Below are 17,815 nucleotides of genomic sequence, written 5' to 3'. Positions count from 1 at the left end.
TCATATTTCAGGACCAGCAACCCTTCTTCAGAACCAGATAGAACTTAGATGTTTATCTTCTCAATCTCAAGATGCTTCATGTTATTTTTTTCAGGTGTAGGATCCTACAATGTATCTCCTCCTTGAGGATAATTTTGAAAGCTGACTTGGTATTGTGGACAACACTATTGTGTAATCTACACACTAATATTTAGAGTAAATAATAGAAAAAAGTTACATTTATCAGAGATAACAAAGTGTAGAGCTGGATGAACACAACAGAGCAAGCAGCATCTTAGGAGCAGAAAATCTTATTAGAGATATTTTCTGACCATTGTGTTCAGTGATGCTATCACACACCTCTGGAGCAGGTGGGTCTTGAACAAGGATATCCTGGTTAAGAGAAAGGACACTACGACTGGGCCACAAGCACTCCAGGAGTGCACTTCTACAGCAGTTTTCACAATCTCAGGCCATCCCAAAGCATTTTACAATCAGTTAAGTATCATTGCAGTGCAGGTGTGGGCATAATTTAGGAAAAGCTGCATCCAATTAGCATATGACTACTCCCACAAACAGCAGTGCCACAATGACCAGATTACTATTATTTTAAAGATCAAAACCAGTTTTAAGGAAAAATGTCATTGAAGACTTCTCATCTGCTCTTCTTTACAATAGTGGACTGTGACTTCTGCACTCATCTGAGAGTGCCTTTGATTGAGTCTCATCTAAAATATAATGCCTTCAAAAGTACAGAAATTCCTCAATAATGCAGGGAATAGGCTGGACAGCCTCCTTCAGTTAAGTAACAATTCTGTGCATCTGTGTCAGCCGAAAGTTGTGGCTGAACAGTGCATTCTTTTAACTAATATATCAGTAAAATGTTGAAGAATAAATGTGGAAAGTGCTGGAAATATTCACCAAACTTCTGTGGAAGAAGAAACAGAATTAATATCATACAGGGAATAGAGCAGCGTAGATACACATTTTGATGAAAGATGCAAAACAGATTAACGGTGATGTCATTTTTTTCAGACTGTAGTGGAAAGTGGGTTTTCCAAAGACACCAGCAGTAGGACCAGGATTCAGGAGAGTGGGGTATATCAGAGCCCAATACCAGGGTCTAAGGAGGACTGCTGTATTTGGCTCTAACTGGACGATCACTTTGTTTGGATAATGAGGGGTTGTGTTTGATATCAGAGGAGTCAGGTGACTATGCATGGGACAGGGACCATCCACAGTTCTTGGGTCGCATGGAGGAAAGGGCCGCTATAGGGCCTCTGTGTTTGGGGTGCAGCCATGGACTCAGCCCAGGAGCAGCACTGCAATCTATGATTATTTTTCCTGGTACTATCTGAGATAAATTTGCTTTTCTTGATACATATTAACATCTTAGATCAGAGCACAGGTCACAATTACAACATTTGCATATAACTTTGACATATTGTGAACTGTGAAGAAGAAGCGTGTTTGAGTTTCTGATAGATGCTTCAATAGGAAAAAATTTGGCAGGTGAAATTCAATGGAGGGGAGTGTGAGGTGACACATTCTGATTGGAAGAACAGGGAGACATTGCTCATTTTATGTCAGAAAGGAGGAAAGACTTCCATTCGCATCCTTAAGATGCTCCAACATGCTTTACTTCACTGTCAATCAAGTGCTTTTAAAGATGAATTTCTTCCCTGTGGACTTAAATTATAATTAGCTACAGGTCTGAGCTACCATCTGATGGGCAACAATGAGAAAGAGAGGTAGCTCAACCTTGCATCTTCTCTAAATTATTATTTCCAATAAGTCTCAGCTTTCTGTTGGGGAAATCATTTACAGCGGCACAGTGCTTCCTTCTTGCTGTAAAACTCCACGGATCTGTAAGGATGACAAGTCATGAATCCACTAATTGACCTTGATAAGTAGTGAGTGCTGATTTCACACCGGGATACTGGTGCAAATGAATGGTAATTTTGGCAGGACTGAGTGCAAAGATTAACCGGAAGACACACAACTGTTGCTACGTTTTTCCTCCCCAGTTTTTTTTAATGGTTCTGACACATATCCACAAAGGTGTTAGTTAGCAATGGAAAACCTAAGAGCTCCTTTCGCGGCTCTGTGGAATTTCACCTGCTGGGGATCCATATGGCTACTTTTGGGAGAAACCTCTTCGGAGATTCTTTCCATGCTTAAATGAAGGAAAGTAAATTCCACAGAACAGGGTGGGTGGAGAATTAATACACCGAGAATCATGGCACTGCTGGCCGAATGCTTGATAAGCACTTTGAACGTAATAGAGATGCAAATTGTAAAATTGCCATATTTCTTTATGTTTGTTTTCATGTATATCAAGGCGGGCATAACTCATCAGCTGTAAAGCAACTCCCCCACACATCATATCTTCTTAATTCTCAAATGAACACTGTTCCAGGAGAAGACGAAGCACAATCTGTAAAGATGCTCTGATGTGTTCTTTGCAGGGAGGCATAATTGATCCTAATGGTTGGAAGGAATTTGCTACAAATCAGTCAAAATAGTGATGATTTGTCTATCAAGTTGTATCACACTTTCAATCCAGATGTCTGAGTGATAAGACAGCGGTGGCAGAATGGGATTAAAAGCGAAAAAGTTCTGCCTTCTGTATCCCAGTTTAAAATGAAATGTCGTGTCTCATGTGTTTAAAGAATGCATGTTGAGACTAATAGATAGAAATTTATTATTACTTGTATTTGTGAAAATGCAGTAAAACATTTAGATTAGATTCCCTACAGTGTGGAAACAGGCCGCTCGGCCCAACAAGTCCACGCCGCCCCTTGGAGCATCCCACCCAGACCTATCCCCCTATAACACACACACCCCTGAACACTATGGGAAATTTAGCATGGCCAGCCCACCTAATCTGCACATTTTTGGACTGTGGGGAAGAAAAACCTACACAGACACGGAGAGAATGTGCAAACTCCAGACAGACAGTTGCCCAAAGCTGGAATTGAACCTGGGTCCCTGGTGCTGTGATGCTGCAGGGCTAACCACTGAGCCATTTAAAAGTCCCCATAATACAGAGCTATTTAACTAGCTAAGATAACAAGGTGTAGAGATGGATGAACACAGCAGGCCAAGCAGCATCAGAGGAGCAGGAAAGCTGATGTTGCAGGCTTAGACCCTTCTTCAGAAATGTGGGAGGAGAAGGGGTTTGTGAAATAAATAGGGAGAGAGGGGGAGGCGGATAGAAGATGGGTAGAGGAGAAGATAGATGGAAAGGACACAGACAGGGATGTGAGGCGCGGATGGAGCCAGTAAAGGTGAGTATAGGTGGGGAGGTAGGGAGGGGATAGGTCAGTCCAGTGAGGCCAGACAGGTCAAGGCGGGTGGAATTAGGTTAGTTGGTAGGGGACGGGGGTGCAGCTTGAGGTGGGAGAAGGGGATAGGTGGGAGGAAGGACAGGTTAGGGAGGTGGGGACAAGCGGAGCTGGTTTTGGGATGTGTTAGGGGGAGGGGAGATTTTGAAGCTTATGAAGCCTACATTGATACCATTGGGCTGCAAAGTTCCCAAGCGGAATATGACTTTCTGTTCCTGCAACCTTCAGATGTCATCGTTGTGGCACTGCAGGAAGCCCAAGATGGACATCACATCTGAGGAATGGGAGGGGGAGTTGAAAAGGTTTGCGACTGAGAGGTACAGTTGTTTAGTGCAAACCAAGTGTAGGTGTTCTGCAAAGCATTTCCCAAGCCTCCGTTTGGTTTCCCCGATGTTTAGCAGGCCACATCGGGTATAGCAGGCGCAGTACACCACATTGGCAGATGTGCAGGCGAACACATGCTTGATGTGGAAAGTCTTCTTGGGGCCTGGGATGGGGGTGAGGGGGTGTGATGTAGGGGCAGTTGTAGCACTTCCTGCAGTTGCAGGGAAAATTGCTGGGTGTGATGGGGCTGGAGGGTGGGGTGGAGTGGGCAAGGGAGTCCCAGACAGAGTGGTTCCTCTGGAAAGCAGATAAGGGTGGAAGGGATCTCTTTGATGGTAGGGTTAGATTGCAGATGGCGGAAGTGTTGGACAACGATGTGTTGGATCCGGAGGTTGGTGGGGTGGTATGTGAGGATGAGGGGGATTCTATTTTGGTTGTTATTGCGGGGAGGGGGTGTGAGGGATGAGTTGCAGGAAATGCGGGAGAAATGGTCGAGGGCATTCTCGAACACTGAGGGGGCAAAGTTGTGGTTCTTGAAAAATGAGGACATCTGAGATGTCTGGAATGCCTCATCCTGGGAGCAGATAAGGGTGGAGCAAAGGAATTGGGAATAGGGGATGGCATTTTTGCAGGAAGGTGGATGGGAGGAGACGAATTATGAATGGTTGTGAACCATTTCAACTTCGCCTCCCAATCCTTAGATGTCATGTCCATCTGGGCTTCCTGCAGTGCCACAATGATACCATCTGAAGGTTGCAGGAACAGCACCTCATAGTCCGCTTGGGAGCCCTGCAGCCCAATGGTATCAACGTGGACTTCACAAGCTTCAAATTCTCCCCTCCCCCAATGCATCCCAAAACCTGGCCCGCTTGTCCCCACCTGCCTAACCTGCCCTTCCTTCCACCTATCCCCTCCTTCCACCTCAAGCCGTATCTCCATCTCCTACCAACTAACCTCATCCTGCCCCCTTGACCTGTCCGTCCTCCCGGACTGACTTCTCCCCTCCCTAACTCCCTACCTGCACTCACTTTACTGGCTCCATCCCCACCTCTTTGACCTGTCTGTCTCCTCTCCACCTATCTTCTCCTCTATCCATCTTTTATCTGCTTCCCCCCTCTCTCCCTATTTATTTCAGAATCCCCTTCCTCTCCCCCATTTCTGAAGAAGGGTCCAGACCTGAAATGTCAGCTTTCCTGCTCCTCTGATGCTGCTTGGCCTGCTGTGTTCATCGAACTCTACACCTTATTATCTCAGATTCTTCAGAATGTGTAGTTCCTACGCTTTCTGAAGCTATTTAATTTGCTATGTTATATATTAAAAAATGAGACAAAGTTAAGATAAATATCATTTTATTGTTCATTCCGTGGCCCCTTGGTTGGGCAAACCGGCCACTGTTGAACACCAGAGCCAACCCAACTGCAGTGCTTGTGATCAGAGATAACGGGAACTGCAGATGCTGAAGAATCCGAGATAACAAAATGTGGAGCTGGATGAACACAGCAGGCCAAGCAGCATCTTAGGAGCACAAAAGCTGACGTTTCGGGCCTAGGCCCTTCATCAGAAAAGGCTTTTCCAATGAAGGGTCTAGGCCCAAAACGTCAGCTTTTGTGCTCCCAAGATGCTGCTGGGCCTGCTGTGTTCATCCAGCTCCACACTTTGTTATCTGCAGTGCTTGTGGGCTGCCACAACTGTAAGGAACTGGGCCCTGTCCAAATGTCAAGGATTGGGGGCCTGTTGAAACTGCTGAGAACCGAGGGGTTATTCAATCAAAACCGCCGCATTTCAGTCCCAGCAGGAAGATGAATTTGGTGCGAAAAGTTAAATTAGGAAAAAAAAATGAAAAGGAGAAATAATCAATTAAAAAAGACGCACCTTTCAACCAAAAAGAAATAGACGGATCGGGAGCCCAAGCGCCACCTAACCTGCTGCCTCTGTGGTCACATAAGCATCCTTTGTAGAAACTTGTGAACTTGAATAAACATTGTTCTCAAGTTGGGGGAAGATAAAAGCCCAACAGTGTAGGACAGTTTGTAAGAATGGGGTTTGTTGCTGTCAGGAGTGTGGATAATATTGAAGTCCGATAGAATTAACAATAAAATCATATTCGAATAGCTTTGACTCATTGTCAAATCTTCTTATGCCTTTTTTTTGACATGAACATCATTAGGAAGGCCATTATATATTGTCCATCCCTAATTCTCCTCTAAACAGTGGTCTTGAGCCACATGTTCTGTGCTAACAGGCCGCAGCTGGGAAGAAAGGAGGAATGAAGAGATTTAGGGTGGAGGGAGAAGACTGATGAAGGGGAGGTGGTACGGTTGTAACTGCAGCATGGTTGGTGAATAGATCATGGGGCGGTTCAGAGCAGAACAGCAAAGAGATCAAGTAGCATGGGTTCTCGGGGAAGTTGTGTGCCCGAAAGTAGGTTAACATGCTGAGCAATTCACTGGGTCCACAAACAGTGCTGGAGAGGCTATTTTCTGATGATCTCCCTCTTTTCCCAACTCTCCTGTTGTCAGAATTCCCATCCAACAGTTTTAAGAAGATTAACCAAAATTTGAGGTACGTAGACACATTCATATATTTGAATATCTCAACACCTCTTTTAGGAGTGGATTATTTGCCTGAACAACACCACTCCAATCCGTTCTATTCAAACCAAATGTTAACATGTGGTACATCATTTATTTAAATTTAACTTCTTCCCTTCTACGTTGACATTATGGTGATAATTTTCCACTTCTGCCCATGACTCAGTAAGATTTACATACACAATTATTCAACAATTGAATTAATGTTATGTATGAGTAAACATAGGCAGGGTTAACAATCGATTGTATTAAGTTAAATTAATATGCTGTGTTGCAACAATGTGCTTAGAATCAGGGCACGAGGAATTAGTATTTCTTTCTTTCAACCCTGAGTTAATCTGATTAAGACAGAATTTTGAACTAGATTTTCAGTTGTGTAATGAGCATACATTCCAGATGCAACATTATGGATGATGAAAATCTTAGGTCATCCCATTGAATACGATCTCATGCTCAATCTAAACTTGAACAATCAAAACTGTTAGTTACAGCATTTAATTACATCATTAAGTCATGCTTGGTCTTGAGGGGTTACCAAAGAACATTATTGGGAAGATGAGCATATATGCTAATAGAAGAAGCATTACTTTAATGAAAACAAAGTGACGGAATAGGACTTCTTAATTAATGGCATACCTCTTGATGTTTAATACTCACAACTTTCCTTTCTTTGTTTGATCATCTCAATTCAGAGAGATTACAATTGTTTACACCATTGCTGATCCATGTGTGCTACCTTAACCAAACAGTTTTTGACTTTATTAAATTCTAAATGAATGTTTTAAAATAAAAAACAAAGCCGATTTTGAAAAACAAATGTTTCACAATTGTGTTGAGCGACATGGTGATTGTACCTAGTTTTGGTATAAATGGAATATTGCCAGTGATATAGCTGACTAAAGTCACAGTTTAGCTTCACTCTGACAGATAGACATCAACATTGAAAATCAATTTGTAAATCTGTCTACTTGTTTCAATAACTGAAATCTAAATTACTCAATTCCAGGTTTCGACAAAAGTGCTGCAAAGTGACCTGGAAAAACATAAAATATTGGTTTTAAACTTTGTGTTTTACTTCTTTGATGAAATCCAGGAAAACCAAACAAGTATATAGGAGAAAGTTGAAAATGTGCATTAAAGCAAATTCATAATTATATCCATGGATAAAATCAAAATATCCAACAAAATAGTCTATCAATCTAAACTTACTTTCTCCAGTAATGAGGTGACTATTATGTATGGACATTGATATTGCATAAAGAAAATTTTACCATAATCTCACCCAAATACAGGGCAGCTCTCACATTAGAGGGGTACAGCTGATAGTGTTTGCCCACAATTCAGTGACGGGAGAAGTTCAGAGAGAGAGAGCACTTTATGGTAACTTCAGCTGGTGTAGGAATTGAACCCACTCTGTTGTATTACGTTGCATTGCAAACTAGCTATCCAGTTAACGGGCCATCTAACATTGTATACAACATTTGTTAAGATACCTGCATGTTGCAATTGTGCATGTAAATCATGTTAATTGGTCAATAGGTGTGAATAAGTCACATCAAGTAAAGAATAATTGTAGACTTGAATCTCACATCTGGTGAGAATAGTGCAGTCAAGTTAAAATGGCACTAGATGGTCAGGGAGTTCTCCTGTGGTCCTGAAATATTCCTGTCATCCCTTCTGCTGGCCCTGACATCACTCACAACAGCTTTAGGCCAGAAACAGTTCTGGATTGTTTACCTGAGATGGAGGAATTGCTCTGGGTAAGCAATTGTTTCACACTTGGAGACCAGAATTCATTCCCAATTAAAATGCTGATGCAATTATCACAGAGAGGAAGAGTATCCAGGCACCATTTTGGTGAGGTATGAAGAATAAAGGAAGCAATAATCAATAACAAAGATGACAGAGAGTATCTGAAATTATTGAAGTAGCATCAAACAAGAAAGCAATTACAGCTCTTGATGGATGGATTCTGGATAAAAGGGACAGATAATGAATTCAAACTAACAGCAGGTGGCTTCATTTGGAAATTTGCATATAATTAAAGAATAAAAAAGAAAAGTTTTAATTTACATTGCAACTGTTACAATCTCACAATATTCCAAAATGCTGCACAGCCATTTGAATGTTTCTAAAGTATACTCACTCTTGCAATGTAAGAACCATGTGAGCCATTTTGTAGTCAATAAGCTTCCACAAGCAACAACATTATAATGGTCAAATAATTTGTTTTAATTCAGGGACAAACATTTTCATCAAGATACCAGGGAGAACTGTCCTATTGTTCAAGTTTGTGGTATATTTTATCCAAGAAACAGGTAGCGTCTCAAATGGACACCTGATTTGATCTGAGAGGCTTCTGACAGTGTAGCACTCCCTCAGCACTACAATGTTATGTCAGTTTTGAATCTGTACTTAATCTGTTGAATTGGGACTTGAAAGCCCAATCTGTAGCTTAAGACAGCAATGCTAGAAGTCTCAACAGAGTTATTAATTATTTTCAGTTTAGGAAGAACAGAGGAAAAACACAATTATTGCCGGAGGTGGAATGAGATGGAGGGGACACAGGACAATTTCATATCTGAAGAAGTGAGAAAACGCCAAGGTACGGGTGTGCAGACGAGGACGGAAACAAGAAGAGGAGGCACCTACTGAAAGAAAAAAAGTATGAGTTTAAATGCTTCAGAGGAAAAGGAAATCATCAGCTTGAAATGTATCAAGTGTTGCAGTGTGAGGTTTTCCAAGATGATTATGTCTTAAGTCATGATAAAAGCAGTACATGTGACCTCCTATGAATTATCATAGAACCCTTACAGTGTGGAAACAGGCCCTTTAGCCCAACAAGTCCTCATCAACTCTTGGAGCAGCCCACACAGGCCCTTCACCCTGTAACCCCCACATTCCTGAACACTACAGGCAATTTAGCATGGCCAACCCACCTAATCTGCACATCTTTGGACTGTGGGAAGAAACCCATGCAGACACAGGGAGGATGTGCAAACTCCCTAGAGACAGTTGCCTGAGGGTGGAATTGAACCTGGGTCCCTACTGTGAGGTAGCAGAGTTAGCCACTGAGCCACTGTGCTATCTATTGAGAGACAATGGGAACTGCAGACGCTGGAGAATTCCAAGATAATAAAATGTGAGGCTGGATGAACACAGCAGGCCAAGCAGCATCTCAGGAGCACAAAAGCTGATGTTTCGAGCCTAGACCCTTCATCAGAGAGGGGGAGGGGGAGAGGGAACTGGAATAAATAGGGAGAGAGGGGGAGGCGGACCGAAGATGGAGAGTAAAGAAGATGGGTGGAGAGAGTATAGGTGGGGAGGAAGGGAGGGGATAGGTCAGTCCAGGGAAGACGGACAGGTCAAGGAGGTGGGATGAGGTTAGTAGGTAGATGGGGGTGCGGCTTGGGGTGGGAGGAAGGGATGGGTGAGAGGAAGAACCGGTTAGGGAGGCAGAGACAGGTTGGACTGGTTTTGGGATGCAGTGGGTAGGGGGGGAAAAGCTGGGCTGGTTGTGTGGTGCAGTGGGGGGAGGGGACGAACTGGGCTGGTTTAGGGATACAGTAGGGGAAGGGGAGATTTTGAAACTGGTGAAGTCCACATTGATACCATATGGCTGCAGGGTTCCCAGGCGGAATATGAGTTGCTGTTCCTGCAACCTTCGGGCGGCATCATTGTGGCAGTGCAGGAGGCCCATGATGGATATGTCATCTAGAGAATGGGAGGGGGAGTGGAAATGGTTTGCGACTGGGAGGTGCAGTTGTTTGTTGCGAACTGAGCGGAGGTGTTCTGCAAAGCGGTCTCCAAGCCTCCGCTTGGTTTCCCCAATGTAGAGGATGCCACACCGGTACAGTGGATGCAGTATACCATATTGGCAGATGTGCAGGTGAACCTCTGCTTAATGTGGAATGTCATCTTGGGGCCTGGGATAGGGGTGAGGGAGGAGGTGTGGGGGCAAGTGTAGCATTTCCTGCGGTTGCAGGGGAAGGTGCCGGATGTGGTGGGGTTGGAGGGCAGTGTGGAGCGAACAAGGGAGTCACGGAGAGAGTGGTCTCTCCGGAAAGCAGACAGGGGTGGGGATGGAAAAATGTCTTGGGTGGTGGGGTCGGATTGTAAGGACCGCAACTTTCCCCCCACAGTACAGATGTCCAAGTCCTTTAAGGACCGCAACTTTCCCCTCACAGTGATCGAGAACGCCCTTGACCGCGTCTCCCGTATTTCCCGCAACACATCCCTCACACCCTGCCCACGCCACAACCGCCCTAAGAGGATCCCCCTCGTTCTCACACACCACCCTACCAACCTTCGGATACAACGCATCATCCTCCGACACTTTCGCCATTTACAATCCGACCCCACCACCCAAGACATTTTTCCATCCCCACCCCTGTCTGCTTTCCGGAGAGACCACTCTCTCCGTGACTCCCTTGTTCGCTCCACACTCCCGTCCAACCCCACCACACCCGGCACCTTCCCCTGCAACCGCAGGAAATACTACACTTGTCCCCACACCTCCTCCCTCACCCCCATCCCAGGCCCCAAGATGACACTCCACATTAAGCAGAGGTTCACCTGCACATCTGCCAATGTGGTATACTGCATCCACTGTACCCGGTGCGGCTTCCTCTACATTGGGGAAACCAAGCGGAGGCTTGGAGACCGCTTTGCAGAACACCTCTGCTCAGTTCGCAACAAACGACTGCACCTCCCAGTCGCAAACCATTTCCACTCCCCCTCCCATTCTCTAGATGACATGTCCATCATGGGCCTCCTGCACTGCCACAATGATTCCACCCGAAGGTTGCAGGAACAGCAACTCATATTCCGCCTGGGAACCCTGCAGCCTAATGGTATCAATGTGGACTTCACCAGTTTCAAAATCTCCCCTTCCCCTACTGCATCCCTAAACCAGCCCAGTTCGTACCCTCCCCCCACTGCACCACACAACCAGCCCAGCTCTTCCCCCCCACCCACTGCATCCCAAAACCAGTCCAACCTGTCACTGCCTCCCTAACCGGTTCTTCCTCTCACCCATCCCTTCCTCCCACCCCAAGCCGCACCCCCATCTACCTACTAACCTCATCCCACCTCCTTGACCTGTCCATCTTCCCTGGACTGACCTATCGCCTCCCTACCTCCCCACCTATATTCTCTCCACCTATCTTCTTTACTCTCCATCTTCGGTCCGCCTCCCCCTCTCTCCCTATTTATTCCAGTTCCCTCTCCCCATCCCCCTCTCTGATGAAGGGTCTAGGCCCGAAACGTCAGCTTTTGTGCTCCTGAGATGCTGCTTGGCCTGCTGTGTTCATCCAGCCTCACATGCTATCTATTGAACTGTGTTCAATGACAAGCCAGGGTGCGATCTGATTGCTATGTGGGCTGAAAGCTCAAGGCCAATCTTATTTGTGCACAATTGCTGATGATAACACCTGAAAACAAAGAAAGAAACAGCTGGGTATGCAGTGTGTAGATTTACAAACTCTTGCAGACCTGAACAGAGAGAGAGAAGCAGGGAGATGGGCCCCAGAAGGAGACAACGAAAGAGAGATGGGGGAATTAACAAAAAAAATAGCCATTGCTACAAGTTACAAAGGTAGTGGCTGCTCTCTGTCAGCTAACAAACTGGACCCAAATGGAAGCATATTTTCTGGCCGTAGAGACAGCACTTGTGAAAATTTAAGCACAAGGAAAGAGTCACCAGAATGGGCCTTAATGTGAGAAGTCCATAAAGAAATTTTCAGGAGGATGGTGGAATCAAATTTTGATGAACACTGTTCAATATGACGCCGCAAACAGAGGGAAGTGAGCATCTTGGAGGCTGGCAACTTTGCCATAATTCATGTCAAGGCTACAATTGAATGGAGAATGCAGTACAATATAGTCAAGAAGCACCTGGACAAATACATGAATAGAAAGAGAAAAGAGGGATACAGGCCCTATAGATGCTGTCAGTTTTAGTTTGGAAGGACAAAATATGTCAGTGCAGGCTTGGAGGACCTAAAATCCAGTTCCTGTGCTGTATTGTTCTTCATTCTTTGGGCTATAAATATATCAGGAGACAATGGAGCCAGGTAGTTTCTGCAGTGCACCAGTTGCCAACAAAGTAATATTTAGTTGATGATGCTATTAGGACGTTTGTTATACTAAAAGGGTTAAAATATGAAATCTTGGTGGTTGAGCTGGTGACTGGTAAGTCAAATTTCCTTTTAAAAGTTATCAGTCTTTGTAAAGATCATAACATGAGGGAAGGGGTTAGGGGAGTGAAGGTGACACACTTGCTAAATAGATAAGGCTCAGAGATAAAAAGGAGAAAAGGCATTTAGGTCAGTAAAAATACATTCAGTAGGGCTTCTCAGAATGGATTGAGGGTCAGTTGACTCCATTGACTAAGCAGCTGGCTTGCAACACAGAGTATTAGCAACAGTGTGGGTTCAATTCCTGTCCTAGATGAAGTCATCATGAAGAGCCCACCTTCTCAATATGCCCTTAACCTGAGATGCTTACCCTCAGGTTAAACTCATAATCAGTTTTTTTCTCTCCCTCTAATTAGAGAGAAGCTTTTGCTCCTCTCAGACTCTGGTATCTTGTATTTTCACGGAGTAGGATTGTAAATTGAAGTAAAGATCAGATAAAAGTGATGGGGAAGAGGAAGTGGAAATCCTTGATTCCAGGAAGCACCAGAGGCTATCATCTTTACTGCCAGATGAAGGAGAAAAATCATTTGTGATAGATGAAATAAAGAACATGTAAAACGAGGGACTAGAACAGTTGTAATATATGTTAAATGAATGCTGCTGGAGAGCTAATTAATGCAATCAGCTGGGAAGAAAAGATTGATTGTGTGGAACTGTGAATGCAATGGTAAGGGAGGAGCACTGCAGAATACATCAACACAGATAAGAGGGTGGAATTTCAACTGAAATCTGTAACAAATAACTTAGAGATGAATACAAATTTGGAGAAAGGTAAAGCGAAGATGGGGGGGTGTGGCATTGGGGAAAATTGCTGTAACTAGATAATATCTTTATTTAAAGACAAAGTCATAAAGTGCTGCTTCTTGTTCTCTTGGAAATTGATCAATTGGCCAATATCCTCTCAGACTATGTAAAGATGCTCTGGTGTCCTGAATAGGTGATTTATATTTTCAATTCTGCCTTAACATAGTGTTGCAACCCTTTCAAGACCAATAATTCTTTATATGAATTGCTCCAGCATTCTGCAAATTTCTGAGCAGGGTTTCAATTTAAGCAAGTGGTATTTTTCAACAAACTTGGTGAGCACATTTGCAGTTCTTTCCTGTCTGTGCTCTTTTAATGTAACCATTCTCATATTGATTAATTAAGGTTAGCAACTGAAAAGTAATACATGTAAAATTATGGTATTAATTTGTTCATAGAGTGTGAAAATTTCCACACAGAGGAAATTGGCCCTTGAAAATATCTATGTGTTATATGCATATGTGAAGTCTCTGCAGGTGTTCTGACTGATCTGTGATAACAAAGTGTGGTATCTTTAACTGAAAATCTGTCCTGTGTGCAAAAACCAGAACAAATCCAACCCGGCCAATTATGACTACACTCCCAATCATCAGCAAAATGTCAGAAAACGACTTTGACATTGCTATCAAGTGATATTTGCAAAGAGAAAATAAATACTCACTGATGCTCAGTTTGGTCCTACCTGGGCTACGTGGTTCCTGTCTTCATTACAGCCTCAGCCCAGATATAGTTGAAATTCTAGACTTGAGGGTGAGAATGACTATTGTTGACGTCAAGTCAGTATTTAATCAAAAGTAGTATCAAGGAGCCTAATCAAAACTGAAGGCAGGGAGGAAGCTGTAGAGTGCGGGAGCCGTGGTTTACGAAGGAGGTGGAATCTCTGGTCAAGAGGAAGGAGAAGGCTTATGTTAGGATGAGATGTGAAGGCTCAGTTAGGGCACTTGAGGGCTACGAGGTAGCCAGGAAAGACCTAAAGAGAGAGCTCAGAAGAGCCAGGAAGAGACATGAGAAGTTGATGGCGGATAGGATCAAGGTAAACCCTAAGGCTTTCTATAGGTATTTAAGGAATAAAAGAATGACGAAAGTAAGATTAGGCCCAATCAAGGATAGTAGTGGTAAGTTGTGTGTGGAGTCAGATGACATAGGGGAAGCGCTAAATGAATATTTTTCAACAGTATTCACTCCAGAAAACAATAATGTTGTCGAGGAGAATACTGAGATACAGGCTACTAGACTAGGTGGGATTGAGGTTCACACGGACGAGGTATCAGAAATCCTTCAGAAGCTGAAGATAGATAAGTTCCCTGGGCCGGATGGGATTTATCCTCGGATCCATTGGGAAGCCAGGGAGGAGATCTACGAGCCTTTGGCATTGATCTTTAACTCGTCATTGTCTACAGGAATAGTGCCAGATGACTGGATGATAGCAAATGTGGTTCCCCAGTTCAAGAAGGGGAGTAGAGACAACCCTGGTAATTATAGACCAGTGAGCCTTACCTCAGTTGTTGGTAAAGTGTTGGAAAAGGTTGTAAGGGGTAGGATTTATAATCATCTAGAAAAGAATAAATTGATTAGGGATAGTCAGCACGGTTTTGTGAAGGGAAGGTCTTGCCTCACAAACCTTATTGAGTTCTTTGAGAAGGTGACCAAACATTTAGATGAGAGTTAACCAGTTGATGTGGTGTATATGGATTTCAGCAAGGCGTTCGATAAGGTTCCCCACAATAGGCTATTGTACAAAATGCAGAGGAATGGGATTGTGGGAGATATAGCAGTTTGAATTGGAAATTGGCTTGCTGAAAGAAGACAGAGGGTGGTAGTTGCTGGGAAATGTTCATCCTGGAGACCATTTACTAGTGGTGTACAGCAAGGGTCGGTGGACACTAAGGTCGGTGGAGTTGTGGATAGTGACGAAGGATGCTGTAGGTTGCAGAGAGACATAGATAAGCTGCAGAGCTGGGCTGAGAGGTGGCAAATGGAGTTTAATGCAGACAAGTGTGAGGTGATGCACTTTGGTAGGAGTAACCAGAAGGCAAAGTACTGGGCTAACGGTAAGATTCTTGGTAGTGTAGATGAGCAGAGAGATCTCGGTGTACATGTACACAGATCCTTGAAAGTGGCCACCCAGGTTGACAGGGCAGTTAAGAAAGCATACAGTGTTTTAGCTTTTATTAATAGAGGGATCGAGTTCTGGAACCAAGAGGTTATGGTGAAGCTGTACAAAACTCTGGTGCGGCCGCGCTTGGAGTATTGTGTACAGTTCTGGTCGCCGCATTATAAGAAGGATGTGGAAGCTTTGGAAAGGGTGCAGAGGAGATTTACTAGGGTGTTGCCTGGTATGGAGGGAAAGGAAAGGCTGAGGGACTTGAGGCTGTTTTCATTAGAGCGAAGGTTGAGAGGTGACTTAATTGAAACATATAAAATAATCAGAGGGTTAGATAGGGTGGATAGGGAGCGCCTTTTTCCTAGGATAGTGACGGTGAGCATGAGGGGGCTTAGCTTTAAATTGAGGGGTGAAAGATATAGGACAGATGTCTGAGGTAGTTTCTTTAGAGAGTAGTAAGGGAATGGGATGCTTTGCCTGCAACGGTAGTAGATTCGCCAACTTTAGGTACATTTAAGTCGTCATTGGACAAGCATATGGGCGTACATGGAATAGTGTAGGTTAGATGGGCTTGAGATTGGTGTGACAGGTCGGCACAACATTGAAGGCCGAAGGGCCTGTACTGTGCTGTAATGTTCTATGTTTTATATTCTTTGAAGTCAATGGGAGTCAGATAGGAAGCTCTCACTGATTGGAGTCACATTTGACAACATCCAGCACAAAGCAGCCTGCTTGATTGACCATTGGCCATGTTCAATGTTCTGACCTTTCACAACTGATGGACAGGGACAGCAGTATCATTGCAAAATGCACAGCAGTAGCTCACCAGGTCTCTTTCAATAACACCTTCCAAGAATGCAATCTCAGTCACCTAAAAACACAAGGGCATCAGGTGTGTGAGAATGTCACCACCCACATGTACCCCGCCAAGCCACACACTATCCTGACTTATATCACAATTCCATCACTGTCACTGTCACTCTCACTGGGTCAAAAACCTGGAACTCCCTTCCAAACAGCTCAGTGAGTATCTTTACACCACAAGGATTGCAGTGCTTCAAGGCACCAGCCCATCATCACTTTTTCCGTGGCAATTAGGATAGAAAATAAATGTTGACCTAACCAGCTGCCCCCACTTCCCTTGAATTAATTTTAAAACACGCTTAACAGGAACCAATGAGATTCCAGAACCTTGCAAAGGAAGAGCCCATGAAGGTCTGATCTCCAGAGTCTCTTCACTGCCAGATGTGATTTAGTGCCAATGTGTTTCTTACTAATGTGACCCACAGCTAAATGTTGAACTTATCTCCTTTACGTTGTCATTAAGAGATGATTGAGAGTTGGGTACGTAGGGTTCAGTTGCAAATCATATATCGTTGCACAAATGTCAGAACAAACTCAAGGGGCTAAACAATCTAGTTCTCTTGTTGTGTTTTAACAGTTTTATTTTTCTTGGTTATGACTCTGCTGAGCAGTGACTATTGTCTAATCTAACCTAATTTTTCTGTAACATCCCCAAAAGCCAATGCCATAATTTTACAACCATGCTGCTCTGGCAAAAACTCAAGCCTGTAGGTAAATCGCTCATGAACAATGTCAATAGACAATTATCAGTGGTTTGGAATTTGGTTGGTGAAGCTGGCGTATTCTTTATGAAACTCCGTTGTGTTTGATATTTCAAAGTCAAAAAAAAATTCAGTTTTTAAATGATAGCATCAATATTGTATGTCAGGATATTGACCCATCAAAGTAGAAAAGCAACTATATATGTAAGGGCCTTGAGCAAATTCTGCTGAATATAAAACATTCAAAAGAATAGGCAACCTCATGTGCTTTTAACCAGAGCAGTGGGAGAAGAATAATGTAGCTACTATATTATACGGTCCCATTTCACACAAAATTATTCACTTTGTCTGCCCCATGTTGTCATTTTTCACTTTCTACAACCATTATATGTCATGTAATTTGCATAGGTTATTTCCTTTTATTAAAATGGCAAATATGAATGAATTCAATTCCTCTGATTGTGATGGCTTAGTAGCTTAGCTGGTCTATTGCCAGTCAAAAGCTAAGTTTAAGCAAAACCCTAACGTGAACTATGATTGGTTTAACCATAACACATTGCAATTACTGCAGCAAACATGCCAGAAACATCCTTCTGGGAAGATAGACTGATTTATGATACAGTTCCTACTCATTACAAACAGGGGAATTCTAGACATGTTGCTGTGATATTATACTGTGAGCACCAACATTAAAACCTTTGCTGTATCATTGTTATTACCTTTCGGTTTTTTTTTGCAGAAAGCGGTTACCTTGCAAGAAAGTAGAGCTTGATTTCATCATGAGCACAGAGATGTTATTTTCATAGTCATCACAGCTTGAGTGGATTAGTGTCCAGAAACTGAGTTTGAGTTGTATAATAATTACCGAACAATTACTTTATTTTGTTTCCAACTTTGAAATAAA

This window comes from Stegostoma tigrinum, chromosome 5 (assembly GCF_030684315.1).
Source record: "Stegostoma tigrinum isolate sSteTig4 chromosome 5, sSteTig4.hap1, whole genome shotgun sequence".
In the NCBI taxonomy this organism is placed as follows: Eukaryota; Metazoa; Chordata; class Chondrichthyes; order Orectolobiformes; family Stegostomatidae; genus Stegostoma; species Stegostoma tigrinum.
The sequence above is the reverse complement of the archived record's forward strand: the minus strand, read 5'-3'. Positions refer to the sequence as shown.